Source organism: Lates calcarifer, linkage group LG13 (assembly GCF_001640805.2).
Source record: "Lates calcarifer isolate ASB-BC8 linkage group LG13, TLL_Latcal_v3, whole genome shotgun sequence".
NCBI lineage: Eukaryota > Metazoa > Chordata > Actinopteri > Centropomidae > Lates > Lates calcarifer.
This window is the reverse complement of record NC_066845.1, coordinates 12,422,680-12,440,270: the sequence shown is the minus strand read 5'-3', so window position 1 is coordinate 12,440,270 and position 17,591 is coordinate 12,422,680. Positions and strand designations below refer to the sequence as shown.

Genomic DNA, 17,591 nt, shown 5'->3' with positions numbered 1-17,591 from the left:
TCACAGCAGGGGCCTCTTATAAAACCAACAGAGCTCATCAGGATAGAGCTCCAGAGGACCGGTTCGGTCAACCCTCGTTAATCTACTGCGGTCCGGGTTGGGTTGAGGCCCGGGCTGGTATTTATCAAGCATATCAGATTGGGAGTACTGATTTAAAGTCAGCACTTGAAATCCTTTTTTTTCCTTTTTTTTTTTTTTTTTTTTTTTTTTTTACTAAGAGTGATTTGTGATGAAAACGACGGTTAAAGGGTCCTGAGCAATGGTCCTAAATCAGCAGTCTTACCCTGAGACGCTTGATAAACATACAGCCCCGGGGTTTGTGTCTGGGCTGGTGGGGCTGTGGGGCAGAAAGGTATGTGCTTAGTGGTGATTGTGCGCCGCGGCCTCCCCTCATTCTCCGAGGCCGAACACACACAGAGCGACCTTGTGTGGAGCAGAGGGCTGGGCAGACACGCTGAAGTCAGCTCACGCCATGCAGTGCAATGTCGGCAAAAGAAGAAATGATCCTTCTGGGTTACACATGCAAATATTCACCAAAAAGCAAACTTCTACCATGTTATTCTGTATTATTTTTATTAATATTCAAAAAAGAAACTAACATACACATGCATGTATTCTTCCAACTCCAAAACGGACTGTAGGGTTGCCCCAGACTACTGTAGAGTTGTTATAAAAGCACTCATAAATCCACCCAGAGTTACATAAACCTGTCAGTGGGTTCATTACAATAATTGCTTTAATTTTCTGTTGATGATTTAATGATAAAGCAACAGGGGGAAAAAAAGAGAGAAAATAAAACAGAGTGAAAGGAGTTTTCAGAGGAGACGCCATGCCACGTTTCCTGTTGAGCGCCTGTCACCTCTCAGCTGACAGAACACTTTGTGTTTCACCACTGGCAGAGCCCACAGTGTAGTGAGCCATAGCACGGACACACAGGTGCACCCCCGGTAACATGCACTAGCATGCGCAAGAACACACGAGTGGCACTAGGCGTGGGCTGGGTACCAGTTTCAAGGTATCAGAAGCACTAATACTTTCCGTCATAGTGTTCCTACGGTTTGACTCATCAAAGACAGAAAGTGCAGGGTCCCCTTGGGTCGTGTGCAGTGTGGGTTAATACAACCCCTTCCCCTCCAGTTCGTCAGCCCCGTTCACGCTACCTGTATTCATGATGGCAGAAGGAGGTGACAACACAAATTCAAGGTAACGCTGTCTTGAAATTAATGTATGCAACAGCTACGAGAGTTAGCATGTCTAGCATCGTTGAAATAAATACCATAGGCTTGCTACTGCGGCAGATAACAATTAACTAGCTAACATGAGCTACTTTCCCCGCTAACATTACTTCACGGAGTGGAGAAGAGTAGAGAAGTACTCATTTTTTTGCGAAATTAGTACTTTACCAATACTGTAAAACCGTGATATTTTTGCTTGAGGTGATCATACGGTCAGAATTTGCTTAGGTTTACGACGCACATGCATGAGCACACACAGAAATACGTAAGCTACACAAAATATTTACACTACCTTACACTCAATCCTTGTTTGATTAGGACAGGACGTACTTTTTTAAAGCCTTTTCTGTGGTTGACAGTGTGTCACAGACTGCCATGCTGCTCTCTGTTTTTCCCCTCCTTGACCTGGCCACACTCGTACCATGACTTAGAAAAGACAGCTTTAGTCCTCTGTCCCTCCACTTATTCCCCTCCACAGCCCCATTAAAAGGTAGAAAGAGCTAAAATGCCCTCTCGCCAGGCCCCTACTGGAAAGGCAGTGTATTCAGAGGAAGTCTTGGGCCAAAATACACAAGCCAGTGAATGGACCCAGCACAATGAGGGTGTGTGTGTGTGTACATGCAAATGGTTGTATATTGCTCAGGCTCTGTGGTGTTAAAAGCAACAACTAGGCTTTGTGGTTACAACTTTATGTCACGGTGTTATAGTTGCTTTGATCAAAACACAGAATATCTCCCTCATCTAGGGATGTCATAATTAAATGAACTCCCATCAACATCCATCAACCAGCCCCACCCCCCAAAAAATACTGAATTCCTGACAATGAGGTAATCACCAAAAAAGGCTGGGCAGACACTGGTGCCTCAATGTATAGGGGTGCAGGTAGTCGCGGTGACAATAATTTCCAAAAATAAACAGATTAGTTAATTATCTGTGCCCAGAAACATGTAAACAATACAGTCAGATCAATACAAAATATATTTCACTGTCAGAAGAGTGTGAACACCTATTGTCAAGGGAACACCACTGTTTTATCTCCTCTAACAGTGGATTTCCTCTTTTGGATGTATTCTGGGAAAATACCAATCTATATTCTACTCATCTTTCTTTTATATCATCAATCTCAACATTAGCAAATTGGTTGATTTAAAAGGGATATATGAAACACTAATTTGGGTGTATCATGCAGTGTCATTATCTATATTAGATTTTGGCATCAGGTACAACACCCTGACTGGAAAATACTTAATAAAAATACAATTACCTCTGTGCCACCTCCACAGAACTCTACCAATGTGCAAACAGTCACAGAGGATATTATGACTTAAGCCTGTTGATACTTTCATTCTACTGAATGTATCATTTAGAAAGAGAAATGGCTTATGAAACTTTCCTCCTGGATTGAGATGCATGATTTTTATCAGGTCTTAACGAAAAAAAAGACATTTCCTGAACATTGTGGTTCTTTGGGAAAAAAACATGACTGTAGGCGGATTTTAGTCATAGATATACTTAGTTAAACGAGCTTATAATTACCAAATTATAGGTGTATACCACTGCACCTGGTATTTTGACATTTGACAAGATGCTATCAATGCCGGTTAATCTCTTCCAGTGGATAATTTATTTATGATTCACATAGATTATGCTGATGCTGTTATGAAAGGGGTAACAGTATTTGTTACAGTAAAGTTTATTTAATATGTTTTGCAGCTGTGGTACTCCAGGTCATCAAATTAGAGAAATAATAATGTTTAAATGAATGCTGTTAATCCAGGATTGTAAATAATGCAAATCTTAGAGATCTGGTACATTTAATATGGTGTGATATCTTTTCTGTCAAATGCTTACAGAGAGGTTAAAAACACATGTTGAAAGTTTGTGTAAAGTATGGATATTTTCTGTAGCTCCACCTGTAACAGCTCTGTCTCAAAAGAACACGACTAATGTTGTCTATACAGTTTTCAAGCTGTGGATGTGTTAAGGGGGGAAAAGGGGGAGGGATGTCTTTTTTAGCCGCTGTGAAGATGGCAGCATTCTTGGGGGGGCAATAATCCAGGGCATATATGCCAGTGCTGACAAAGGTCTGTGGTGTGTGTGTGTGTGTGTGTGTGTGAGGGGGGGTGTCACCGATCCCTCAGAAGGCTAAATTTACCCAGGAGTGATGGGGGCAGGTGGATTCAGCTGGGACAGAGGGGTAGGGGTGGTGGCGGTGCTGCTGGTGGGGGGGTGGTTGGAAAGAACCAGACCTGGTTTCAGTTCAGACAGAGATCGGGGGCAAACACACAACCCAAATCAGGGGTTTCTATTCAAAGCCAGCTGGTCTGGCTTTATCACATGCAGGACATTTATTTTAGGCAGTTTGTTGGTATTTTTTTTTTGTTTTCTTTTCTTCAACTATCTCTTTTGTTTTCCTTTCTTTCTTTTTTTTTTTTTTAATTTTTGAACTGTTTGAGCTGGGCCTCAGCTGGTGCTGCAGGGTGTAACTTCCTGGGGAAGCAGAGAAACGGCACGGGTGAGTTTTCATAGCACACCTTTTCCCTTCCTTTCCCCCCCTCTCCTCTGAATCTCATTCTGTCAGTGGAAAACCTGTCTCCGTCAGGATTTCAAACCATAATACACCGCACAGTGGGTCATGACATGTTTAACAGATTAAGCCATAATTTTGACATTTGAGCTGCTCAGTTTGAACTGTTCTCAAATTTATTTTGAAGTGCTGTTGCCTAATTGTTTCATTATAGCCATGCTGGATTTAGTGAATGATGCCTTTGTCATGGAGCCAAATACAGAAACGACTATCCCAGTATGAACAAGGCCAAAAGATACACTTAATTGGTGTTTACTTTGAGTTTTTCCTGCTCTTGATAAAGTAGAAAGACACCAGAGAAGCTCTAACACTGCTGAAGGAGTAGTCAGGTCCCAGCTGTTGCCAATCACCTCTGTGCAGCACTTGGGGAATAGCTGATTGAGGCTTCTGGCACTGTGTGTGTTTAAGTTTTAAAAGTCTACATTTTATTTCTCTAAGGCGAGACAAATGGTTTAAGTCGCTTCAGTGGAACTTTATATCGTGTAGTTTCTCTGTTTCTAATTCTTCACAGTCAGTTTAGGTTACCGGTACTTTTAAGGGTAATTGCTTAGAACATCTCATTGCACAATCTGGAATTATCAGTGAGAGAAAAGAGCATGGCCTTAACATGCTGTTTGCTTTAGAAATGACTCATTCCCTCAAGGTAGCTACCTTCATGGCAAATACACTTTTTTCAGTAGCTATATGTGTCACACAGTTCAGCGTGTAAGTAAGACATATTGGGCAAACTTTTTAAACAAAAGAGAAACTATTGTCAGATAAAATGAACAAAGAAGGGTTCACAGACAACATAAGAAGTACTGTAGGGCACTTGTCCCAAAACAACCTAATGGAATTTCATACCAAAGCAAAGGCTTTGTTTGGTTTTAATGAGTGGTGAATGACTCTGTTGGATATTTTCCTCCAACATTTGATTCAAATGTAGCTTTAGGATAAAATAAGAAGGGTTGTATTATTCCTGCAATGGATATCCTCGTGTATCATATATCCTCAGATCTTTTTTTCTTCTTTTTTTTATTTAGCATCCCATGTATTTTTTGTACAATATAGCAACCCAGTTGCAATTAACACTTATTATGTAGAAGAAAACAACACTCATGTCCCTTATTTTATACCTGGGGAGAGTTGCTGTCCTCTTGCTATTGACCCAAAGAGACAGAACCTGAGAAACTTTGACCCAGTTTACAGGAACCGCTCAGTCCTCACTTATTAGCTTTTCTGCCCCTGAATTCCACGCCTTTGATGGTCAGTGGAGTCGAGGAAACGCGTTGTTTTCTTTCTCTGTAGGGTGGCGGGTGCTCTTACGCAGTTGCCTCTCTGCCTTTGAAATTCACCTCATCCTGTCATTTCACCTTCACACTGTGCTATTAGTCTTATTGTTGCCGTTCTTTATGCAGTATATGAATAGGGGTGGATTGCTTGTTTTGTCTTTGCTGGTAATGTCTGAGATGTGAATAAAGATGAAAACAAATTTTGTTCAAAGTTAGGATACTCGCACACTTGCTGGAATATATTAAAGACAAAGAGATCTGTGGTCACTGCTTGTTTCAGCTTGTTTGGTTTTCAGTGAAATGTAATTGAATGCAGATATGCTTTTTGAGGTTTCCACTGGATTTTCTGGGTAAATTAATAGGATGGTTAAGATACAGCATATGAGTAATTTACTGTTTGTTTATTCTCTAACAGCTGCTGACAGAGAGCATAGCAGTAGTAAGGATAGTAGTTAGTTTCCATGGTTATTTGGTGGGCACCACTGATCCAGATGCTCTTGAGTTACCAGAGAGTTACTGTAGAAAGTGCATTTCATTTTTAAAACAAATTATCACTGAACCAAGACCTATTACACATATGGAAGCAGTTTCAATTGCGATGGCATGGAAAGCAAAACTATCTTTGTTCCACTGTAATGGCTTACAGTAACGGCATAGTAATTTTGCTCTTATTTTTCCTTTTCATTCTCCTCTATCGTCTTTATTATTTAATTTTGGATGATTTCCAGCAGCAGTCCAGCCTCCTGTCTGAAAACTCTCTTTCCATCTACCCCCTTGAGCGCTGTCGAGGCCAGAAAACAGTATGACGCTCCGCCGCCACTATACAACGCCTGTGCGCCGGGGCCGCCTAAATCCACAAAACACGAGTGCTGGCGCGAGGCAGCTCTTTTGATCTGCAGCTAATCTCAGTTGCCTGCCTCCCCTCTGATCATGTCTGAATAAGAATGAGTCGGGGTGATCCTGGAGGCACAAAGAGCTTTAGACGCTGCCGCTCGTCTGCTGAGCTCCACTGAGCAACACAGGCCTGTGCCGATGGTCGCTAGGCCCCGCTATCAAACATCAGAGCTGGGGAACCCTCATTTAGACACACATTATATTCCGCTCCACTTGCTTTTCTTCACAGTGAGATGCTATCAGCTGCTTGTTGAGAGTGTGGGAGAAGTTGCGCAGCCATGCTGAGTGATCTTTAATTGTCAAGGGAATTGGCTGAGGTCAACAGCTGCAGGAGGGACTTCTGCTGTGTAATGGTTACTATGGGAATTGGAAACAGTGATGACTGTAAGCTTTTGTGCAATACCTTAACATACAGGCTAGGCCCCTGTCACTTAGGCATACCCAGTGTCATCAATAAAACGGTTATTAAAAGAGTAGGAGACTAAAATAGTGGATTGTAAAATAACTACATGATCTTGTGTTGTTGATGCTACTACTTTTGTTTTTTTTAAACCCTTATCTGAAATCCAAACAATGGCCAGGAATAAAAGGATATTTTTCACAGACATGAGATTTTTTGTATTGGCTTTAGCTATGATCTGATCTTTTTTGAGAGGGAGCTGCATCTGCGGCACTGTTCACAGCCACTGAAAATGACTTCTAAATAAAATGAGGGAGGGTAAAACCAAATACATTGCAATTGCCTTCCAAAACACAAAACAATAATAAAATATATTCATGTCACTGTGTTCAGATCTGACACCACTATGGTTTAGATTCTGTTGGATTTACTCACAAAACCTACTTGGTTAAAGTTAGGGAAAGATGGTGGTTTGAATTTATAAAGAACTATTGCTTAAGTTTAGGGAAGGATGGTGGTCATGGTTAAAAGAGACCAATGTTGACAGTTATAGGAAATGGGAAACAAATAGCAGTCTCCCATGTCAAAGTCGCATGTTACATAACATCATACTAATTCCACCTTTGCTCCGAAATCAACAAGTCTTCATTTAAGTTTAAGTGTGAAATAACATTCCCAAATTCACATCATTTAAACTTTCCCGTGTTGACAATGGCGCTTGCTCAGATGCAGGATCTGTTCAATTGCTGCATATTTAACACTCAATATGTTTCAGACACAGCTTTTGCACCACTTCAGGAAACACCGTTGGGCACCCCTTGAATAGAAACCAAAAAAAGTAACACTGGCATCTCCCCTTTATGGGCACAATTAGAGAAAGGGCAGTGAGAACAATGAAATAACTGTGCCTGTGTTGGAGCAGTTCATAGGGAATCACTTTCCAACCATTGAAAATGAGGAAAAATCATTAGCAGAAAGTGAGTTTCTTTTTTTCCCTCTCACATGAAGCAATCTAGTTAAGACAAAGAGAACTTTGAGTCCCTGATATACAGACAGAGAGTGTGGCAATTACACTTGCTACTGCATAGAGAAGACAGGAAGGTGAGGAGAGGGGAGAAGCACTAGTATCAGGGATTATAATTTTAACAGAGGAAGTAAATTAAAATAATTATAATGTTTGTGTGGGGGATGATGTTTAGTAATACTTAATTTCTATTAGAATAAGACTACTGCTTAAATGTTTAGATCATTCCTGTAAATGAAAATGTTATTTCCACCACATGGAAATAATGAAGGGTTAACAAATGCTGGTTAAACTTTTTACAGGTGGATACCTCCAGTTAACCCATGCGATAAAACCAGTTTATTCTGTGCTGAGAGGGATGCAGAGCTCCCCTGCAGGCAGCACATTTCATTACACAGCAGTGTCAGTACTGCACCTCTATAGGCACAATGTGCTTTTTTAGCAGGTGGCAAACTGATGGCTTCTGCCACATATACGTTTATGACAGGTAACATTAAAGCATTTTGATAGTAAAATCAGTAAGCAGTGTTGACAGTTTCATCATGTTAATTACTCTGAAAATATCAAGCCTGAATAATGGAATAATATATGTAGTCAACATCTGTTCTTTCTTCTAAATGTCCAAATGTTTTTTGGATGTTTGTCGTATGGAAGTTAATTTATTATCGTTCATTACTGAATTTCAATTAAAACTGATCCACACAGTAGAGAAATCTTTTCTTTTTTTAAGTTTAATAAGTGGCCCAGTGTCATTTATGTTGCCAATAAAAAAATCAATCATCGTATATTCAGTGTTTCTTATGCATCTTGACAAAAAGTTTCAAGGACAAAGATCAGTGTGAATTTCTTAACTGTAGGTGTGTCTCTGTGTGTGTGTATCTGCGTGCCTCTCTCTATCTTTGTGTATACTTTGTGCACGGCAAAGTGAAGAAGCAACAGGTCTGATCAACAGCTCGCCCATCGGCACGGTGTCTCAGCCAGTCAGCAGAGTCACAGGACCATGGGGCTTTTCCTATGATGTAACTGGAGCATCAGGCAGAACAAAGGGAGAGCTTGTTGTTCAGCTTGTGCCTCATCCATAATGCATAAAAGGTGTACAGACAAGAATACTGTTGGTTAAACATGACACATGCAAATCACCAGGGCTGTCTCTTGTTTGACACCGTTCGGTAAGGGGTCGTTATGTGGCTATTACAGTTTCAGAACCCCTTTGTTATTATTGCATTCCACCCTGTTTAGTACAGTTTGATCCAACTGGGTGCTGTTCTGAAACTAAACTGTAAGGACAAGGAAGTGTATGAAATGGTACAGTGAATTTCATACTAGCCAGACACAGTTAATGGCCAAACCACACAGAAAAACTGTGTTATGGAAATTAATGCTCTGTATGGTTTCACTGAAAAATGAGTCATACCATTATGGAACACAGCAGCTAATGATAAGTAGACAGAACTTTTTTTTTTTCATTTAACTACAAGAATTACAGCTGACCAAAGCTGTGAGAGATAAAAATACTGAGGTGGCTTTGTTTTTATGAGATATGTGGGATTGTTAAATGTCCAAAATGTGCAGAGAAAACAGAAGAAAAGTAATTAACTGTAGTTGATATGCTGTCATTCAAGTCTGAGACTTGGTAGTTGATTTTCGTATTATGTATATAAAAATATGTTATATTCATATATAAAATGTTTTTGTGGAGGCAATTTATCTCTTGGTGCCAGACTATACTCAGCTCAGTTTCAAAACAGTTTGAACATACTGCTTTACGGCTTTCTTTCACTGGTAGATTTATCTTGGTAATATTACCGGCAAGCTAAATAGAAATGGGACTGGCACCTTTATATTGCAAAGCTCATTTGAGTGTACAAATAAATACTTCCCCAGAATGGTGAATTTTCTTTGTTTTATATATTTTGTAATAAGAGGACATATGATTTCAGTTAATTAAAAGTGATTTTCTCACCTTTGCTCCCATAATTACATTGTACAGTGGTACAATTCCTGTGACTATAATTACTGATGATATTGCCATCTGAGTTTCATTATAAACCTTATTAATAAGGCGCTCCAAATCGTGTAATATAATGATGACTTACACAAAGACCAGGCGCACATCGTCAGGGAAATGTCTCTCATCTCTCCTACAAAGTATGAGACGACTTCTGAATCAGGTATGTTTGCCTTAAAAGAGAATCCATATTGTACGGGCTGATCCAGACCTGTATGCAATATGGATATCATCTGTTAACATGAACTAAAACTGAATGAAAGATGGGTAGGTTTAAAAAAAATAATAATAAAAATTTGATTATATAGACTAACAGTTGCAATGGGACAGTATCACACACACACTCCAGCACATTTATGCGCTTGCAGTTAATGCTTATGTTACATTGTAACACAATTTATCAAGCTGATGTTGGCCTTTAAATAATGGATATGGACCAGCTGGACTTATCTATTGCTGTTATGACATTATTAATGCATTTATTTATATATTTTATAACTTCTGCTAAATATTTTTTATTGTCAAGGCTTAATTTTTTCCTACAATTAAATAGTACCACTGAATTTAATGATACATAATGCTTTAAATATTTTGCACAATATTTTCTTTTCCATCCTCTCAACCATTATATTTTAGAACAAAAATAATATCTTTAGTCATAATTTTCAGTCTCTGTCCACTCATCTCTCTCTAACCATTAAACACACACACACACAAACACCTACACACACATAGGCATATGTAGAAGTAAGGTCTATAGATCCCCAGCTGTGCCTGTGAGTTAAACTGGCCTGCAGGTATCTCTGTACCCCCTGTGAAGAGTTTGGTTGTCAACTCGTGTAGCATCAACCTAATGTCAAAACACCAAATGTCTCTCAAATTCATTAGGGAACGGACGTAGGAAGAATGACTGAAAGCGGTAAATACCAAATAAAGCTGGAAGCATCCTCAGTCATATCCGACATGCAACAAATACTCCATGTGTCTCATAGTGCTTCTGTAATAGCTGGCTAATTCTCAGGAGCAGAGAGGCAGCGTGCTTGACAACATCATCTACTGTGACAGGCAGATTGTGTTTTCACGTGAGCATGATCGACAACAGATTGCACTGAGCCCGGGCTGTTCCTGTTTGCCCTGGAAATGTGTTTGTGTTTATCTTTTGCTTGAGAGAGGCATTCCTTTCTTTTTCCTCTCTCTTACCAAAAAAAAAAAAAACAACAACAAAAAAAAACACACATTTTCAGGCGAGCTGTTCTGCATGTGAGCGTGTGTGTCACACATGCTATGAAGTGACTGCCAGGAGAGGCTTAAGAAACAATCCAAGCAAGATCAATATCAGCAAACCGCACTTATGTGTTTGACTTAACATCCAGTCGCAGTTTCCCCTCTTCTCTTTTTATGCACGGCTCATGCCAAACCTCACGAAATTGCATTTACTCAAAAGCCTAAAGTGTGTGTATACACACTGTGACATATTTGAGATTACATAATTGTTTTGGCAAACTGTTGATTTTTCTCCACCAGGCTTTGATGACACTGTCAACCCACACTTGAACACACACACACAAACACACACACACTCACACCTCTCAAAACATAAGTTCAGGATCGCATGTTCTAAGAGTAGGAGGGAGGGACAATGGCTAATGAGTTAGGATGGGAAAGTTTCAGATGGCAAGAAACTAATAATCTAGCTCATTCTAATTAAGGAGAAAATACTTTGGCTCAAGATAACACAAGTGCCACAACCTACAATATCTAACCTGCAACACACTCCCCTTGTTTGCACAGCCTCATTGTGTACCTATCTCCAAATTAGCTGTGACACACTCTGAATGACACAGTACAAATGTGATAGTAATCTGGCTGTAGTGCTTTGAGCCATTTCCTCCATATTTACATTAATCCGTAGACCCCCTACTCAGTAGTCTCAAGAGCAAAATATACAGTAGGTCTTCCCTACTTTGCATTAAATGTGTGAGCATAGAATGAGGCTGTTAGTGCGCCCTCACTATAAGTTTATCCCTCTAGACAGTCAGTCATTTATGAATATGCATGAGCCAGTGTTTGCCTCGTTTAATGATTTCTCACCATTCAAATATATTCAATCCACCTCCCCCCATTTATTTCTCTGTATTTCGTATGGCCTTAACCACACACACGCACGCACACATACCCAGTGTGTGTAAGGTGCATACACATACACTTACATGCAAACAATTACAATTTCACTGGCAGGTTCACTCTCTCTTCTCCTCCTCACACTTCCCCCTGTTACTTCTCCTCCCAGGTGCCGACCAAAGACAACCTCAAGCATTGTGAAAGCACTGAAAGGACCCCTCCGATGAATCGCTGATAGACAGCATAGAAAGCTACGAGACTGAGGGCACACAAGACGGCAGACGAAGGGACCTTGAACGTGGTAGGTACTTTCACGCAGGCACCCATAGGTGTCCATGTGTCAGCGAGAGATTTAGCGCAACTGCCAGTAGCACACTCAAAGAGCTCTGAAAGGAGAAAATCGTGTCGGTTAAAGGTGTCATATCTGTATGTTTCATACACTCTGATATATGATGCCACTGATGTCTGCCATGTTGCATTTATGAACCCACTGTGTCTAACAGACTACACCCTATTGATTATTATGGAGGTCTGGGGGCCAGAGGAAATGCTATTAAAGATTAAAGGGTCAGGTGATGTGAAGGTGGTATCCCGAGTCATCAGACACCAGCAGCTTCAGTTACAGGCTGTAATGTTCACCCGTCAAGAAGATTAGCCAGCTTGATTTATTTATTAACTGATTTCATGTCCCGCCATTTCCTACCCTGACTGACTTAGTGACTGGGTGGCTGGCATAGACTGTATGATGGCTGGCTGCATTCATGGCTTATGCAGGTTCACAGGTGAACTTCAAGGGAAGGGGAAAGATTAGGATGCTGACAGGCATGTACTGCAAAGTTAAGTGCAGCTTTGAAGGAAATGTTTTGCTGTTTGTTTGCATTTAGACAAAAAAAAGTAAGGTTAGAGTAATATTTTCAGTAAAAAGTGTGCTATGAAGAAAAAGATATGATTGAAACCCAACAAAAGTGGCACACTGTTTTCTTCCTGAGTAAATATATATATATATATATCCTTTCATTTTTTTAGTAGCCTATGTAAACAGTAGAAATTAACAACCATAAAACTATGACCATCCAGAAAAACTGCTAATGGACTTCACCTATATTTAACACAACCTAGGATTATATATTTTCTTTTTATGATGGATTTATGAAAACTCACAAGTGAGACCTGATGGTGTATAAGAGCACAACAGGATTCATTCAAAACAGCCATTAAACATCTTCAAAATGATACAGCCCCCATATAATGTAGAGTATAATAGAACTGTGGTATTACAAGGCCTATCAGGGATACATCTCTGTTCAAAAAGCCATTGCGCTGCCTGTCTGTACCTTATCTGAAGTGGCAAACTTGCTGTTCTAATTGTTATCTTCACACTAATAGAGTGGATGTTTTGAAATCATTTGGTTGGATGGATAAAGGCCTGGTAATTCCCCCATGCTTACTGTCTGTGTCAGGGCTTATCTGCAGGAGATAACTGGGTCCTGGAGAATGATTGGCAGCATGCAGGAGGTGGAAAGTTTGTATTGTGACTCCAAGGGGAGGCAGCATCCATGCCACACAGACATGGACAAAATTTACTTAGAACTGAATGATGGTATTAGTCATTGATCGAGAGGTATGAGGTGATCCTACTTTTTTATTGCCATCACATTGCAAGAAATGCATCATATGATTCAAGGCAATGTAATAATGAGTCTTAAAGTCTCATTTTCCTCAAAATAAGTGTGGTGCGCTAATTTATTTTGTCTATTTCATGTTATTTTCTGTCATTATATTCTCTTGAGTGGAAAGAAAGTGGCTTTACTGTCTTGCCCAACATTTCTAAAAACATCTTGAAACAAGTTAAAAAAAAAAAAAAAAAGTCGATTTTCAGTATTTCCTGTTGACAGTTTTCTCTCTGGGTAAGACTGGCCAAAGTTTTAGCATACTTGCCATTTGATGTGACATGCATGAAACAAACAGGCGAAGACTGTGTCTGCCAAAACACCCCCCACCCCAAAAAAATCAACTTTGGCGGCACGGATTTAGCTGTCTAAAGTCGGCAGCAGACGCTTAACGTGCTCTCTCCGTTGCTCCATTAGTTAAAGCACACATTCCCCATCATCTTCCTCTAGTGGTCCTCTCTGAGCAGTTAATTGTGCGTCCACTCTATCGGGGGGCTGGCGCGATAATAAAGCATTAAGAGCCGTGCCTCTTTCATTAAAGTAGAGTTGGGAAATGTGAGACCGCCCCCTTTCAGGAGTCAAAAAAAAAAAAGGGAGAGAGAGAAAAAAAAATCGATTATTTCGCCTCGTACTAAGAGAGGAGAGGGTTTAGGGAAAGACTCGGTCAGGATTGTGGGAAGGAACAGAAACAGCCTCTCAACATCACCGACAACCTCCAGACGGTCCAGCAGTTATACCAGCACCACCACCACCAACAACAACAACTCTGCCGCCGCCGCCGCCGCCACCACACCGCTCCACCCGGGTCCCTCTCCCCCGCTCACCGGCACCTCGCAGAGAGACCAGGCGAAGCGTCCTCGCCGTCTCTTGAGCAGACACTGTCCGATCAGAGAGAGAGAGAGAGAGACAGAGAGAGAGAGAGAGAGAGAGAGAGAGAGAGAGAGGGAGGGAGAGAGAGGAGAGAGAGAGAGAGTAGTTTTCTCTGACATTATAGAGACTCCTACCACGTACTGTAGGTTACTTTTTTTTCCCTCCCGGCGACGTCCTCTGCTAAGTTGCGCTCCTGGATTTTAAGTGCGTCTTGGCGAAGTCCGTCCCCATCAAGCAGCGGCTTCAACCTTCCTGTCAATCGGCCGGGACCAAACAACCCGGCGGACCCGCTTGTTGTATCTTTTCCACTTCGTCCGGACAAGATTTCACGCGGAATAAAGTAAGTACCACGCTCACACCTCCACTTGCCGCTCACTCGCAAACATCCACACGTTGCAATCATATGATCTTTATTTTTAATCTTCCAGAGGGAAACTTGGCGGGGGTCTATTTTGATGCGCGCTGCCTCCTCAACAAAGTAAAGTAACTGCGTCTATTGATTTGTTGTGACCCTGATCGACTCGTGCCGGTGACAGCTATGTCACATAATTACAGGCTGACATCAAATGTCTTTTTATGGTCTATTAGGAGAGTCAAGGTCTGTCTCGTGTTTTAGGTAGTGTGACTGTTTGTGTCGACCTTGTGTAGCTTTCTCGTGTCCACATGCAGGCGCACAGTCCCAAAGCCACGGCTACTGAATAGGCTGCCCTTCTTAATATAACATGATATAGCGTGCTCTGCTCTTCTGGACCAAGGGGTGTCACATAAAAAGTTACACCATTAGTTTAAAATGTAGAGTTTAACCTATCTGATGTTTAGATTTTTACTAAATATTATGTTAATAAACTAAAAACTCAGTTAAAGACAGTAGGAAAAAATATGTCGTTCAGAAGTTTTAATATTTCATATGATTTGCTGCTTTAAAGCAACAGAATGTAGGAAACTCACCACACATGAGGTGGCCTTACTTTGTGGATATATACTGCAATTCCTTACCAGTAGTTTAAACATACTTAACTCAGGTACACTGGTCACCTATTCAGGATAAGCTGTATTTTGCCAACTTTTATAAATCTATTAGAAAATACGGAATGATGTTAACATTATTTCCAAACTAGAATACAAGAGAACACAGTTTGTCAGGGCTATTTGAACGTTAATTCATGCAGACCAGAGACACAGTGATACCAGTACTGTAAATCAGTGTTTTAGAGAAGGTTTTGCGTGTTCAGGCTTAATCATAATTTCTTCTCTGTCACTTTGAGACTGAGATTGTTGAGACTTAATTTCACTGCAGCGAGGATGATTTATTTATACGGTGAGTTTTAGTTCAGTCTCATGTGGCTCAGCTGAACCTGTTGCAGTGAGAGGATTAATAATGACACCATAATTAACCTGTGGCAACTTTCACAGGTTGCAGCTTTTGAAATAAAACTGCATTTATTTGTTTTGTAAGTGTGGATGTTAGGCCCACTGATGAAATGCAGATGCACTAAGGATAGTAAAAAAAAAAAAAAAAAAAAAATCAGAATTACTACACCACACTTTGTTTTAATTTAGACCGATTGTGGTGCTGACTACATTGAGTGTATGTAACTCATGCTCATTAATATAAGCTTAAAAGTAAACCTCTATACCTATTTTCTTGTGAATGTCTTATACCTGCAATTTATAAACAGCAATTTTATCACTGAAATAAATAAATAGTGTCCATATTAAAAGTTTTAAAAAATGCGTTTAGTGTAGAGATAGCTGCAGTTTATCAAACTTAATAAAACTAATATAATATTCACAGCATATTTCGTGATCTATAAGAACTATTAATTTTGAAATATGGTTTATTAGCAAGATATTTTGAGGGTATTCTGGAAAAGTACAATTTTTAAGTGATAAAGTGAAGCTGCCTACTACAGGATATCGACCTAATTTGTGACTGTGAAACGCATACTGCATATACTAAGTCGTTTACTGCTTGATTGCATTTTATAGTTAAAAATAAATAAATACAGCCTTCATAAAGTACTGTATATGCAACATTTCAGATCATTTTTTTTAGATTTTAAAAGGATGTAGTGTCCTGTGCATCGTCCCATCGCTTTTCATAATACTTTATGCTGTTTTAAATGAGTTGTTTATTCATGAAAAAAAAAGTATATTAGTCTATAAAAAGATTTTACACATGGCCTTCCCTCTTCTGCCCATCGTCAATGAAGTTGTTCTGTGTGGCCTGTCTGGCCTGTTGCTCTCTTGGGATTTAGCGTTAGGTTAATCCGCTCAGAGGAAGGTGAGCGCTCGCATGTGGACCCACGATTACACACAGAGGACTCTGTCAGCCAAGCTCTGTAATCTCAGAGACCCTGTACAAACACACACACGCACACACACACACTTATGCATGCACATATGCAGTTGCATGCAAACACACACACACACACACACATGCATATAGACAAAAGCATGGTCTGTCTCTTTCTCCCTCTGTCTTTCTGTTACGCACACACACACACACACACACACACACACACACACACACACATGCAGTTTCACACACAAACACACACACCGACACCCACACTATCTGGCCTGCGCTGCTTTTGTTTCTCTTATTCTCTTAAGACCTCTCCCTCTTGACAAATCATTTGGGATTTTGGGCGCTGATTCACAAAACCAACAGTGACAACACACTCTTACCCTTCTCACAGAGAGGGATTAGAAGGTCACGTGTCCCTGTGATTGGCCAGGGCATTGAGCCGATTGTCAGGGCACTTTGCTGTACACCAGGGGCTCAGTAAAGCTTTAGTTAAGTGAAGGAAAGGGACACATTGTGTGCCATGGTCAGGATTTTGCCATGTGTTTTACAAGCACTGAGACAAAATCAGTGTAGGATGAACTGTTGCTTATATCTTTAATCATAAATGTCCATAAATGCGTGAAAATCTGACCAGAAAGTGAGAGTTAGCCCCTGAGTGCTGTAAAATGTGTGCCCATCAAGCTTGCATCTTAGGAAAAAAAAGGGGGTAAAGTATACCTCTGTGCTGGCTCATAGCAGAGACATTTCGTACTGTACAGAAAGCACATTTCAATATTCCCTCCTTATGGAAAACCAGATCTATGAAAACATTATTCTTAATGGAAACATCAGAAGCATTTATGTTTAAGCAAATAATTTAATAGCCCCTTTTGCTATGCTTTAAAGTTTTTTTTCACATTTTTTTCACTAATGGTTTCAAATATTTTGGAAGGGGTTTGCAGAGTTTGCTCAGTTAAACATCAGTAAAACACTCATTTGCAGATTGCTGGTTGGCAAGATCTGGAGGTAGATATTGAAGAACTGTAATTGGACTTCATGCCCTTTGGGTCAAACAAGAAGGTAATATAAGACTCAATTGTAGAGAATCGTATTTAGCTCATATATAAAAAGCATATAATATCTTAAACCGTCAAGAGACATCCCTGTATCTCCTGTAAATAATCCAGCACATTTTGGTTTTGGTGCTTTCATATAAATGTT

General features: G+C 40.2%; 1 protein-coding gene across 12 annotated transcripts in view; it reads left to right on the top strand.

The window, feature by feature from the left end:
* The first annotated feature begins 3,473 nt into the window (after positions 1-3,473).
* The window catches only part of mef2cb (myocyte enhancer factor 2cb), a 74,579-nt gene continuing 60,461 nt past the window's right edge, over positions 3,474-17,591 (top strand). For 7 of the 12 annotated variants that reach the window (XM_018668824.2, XM_018668821.2, XM_018668820.2 and 4 more), the window contains exons 1-2: positions 3,475-3,750; positions 11,710-11,841. The gene's annotated coding sequence lies outside the window, so the exon portion shown is untranslated. Of the gene's footprint in view, positions 3,751-11,709; positions 11,842-13,820; positions 14,421-17,591 lie in introns of those variants that run through there. The other 5 variants (XM_051074943.1, XM_018668815.2, XM_018668816.2 and 2 more) reach the window with 2 other exon arrangements.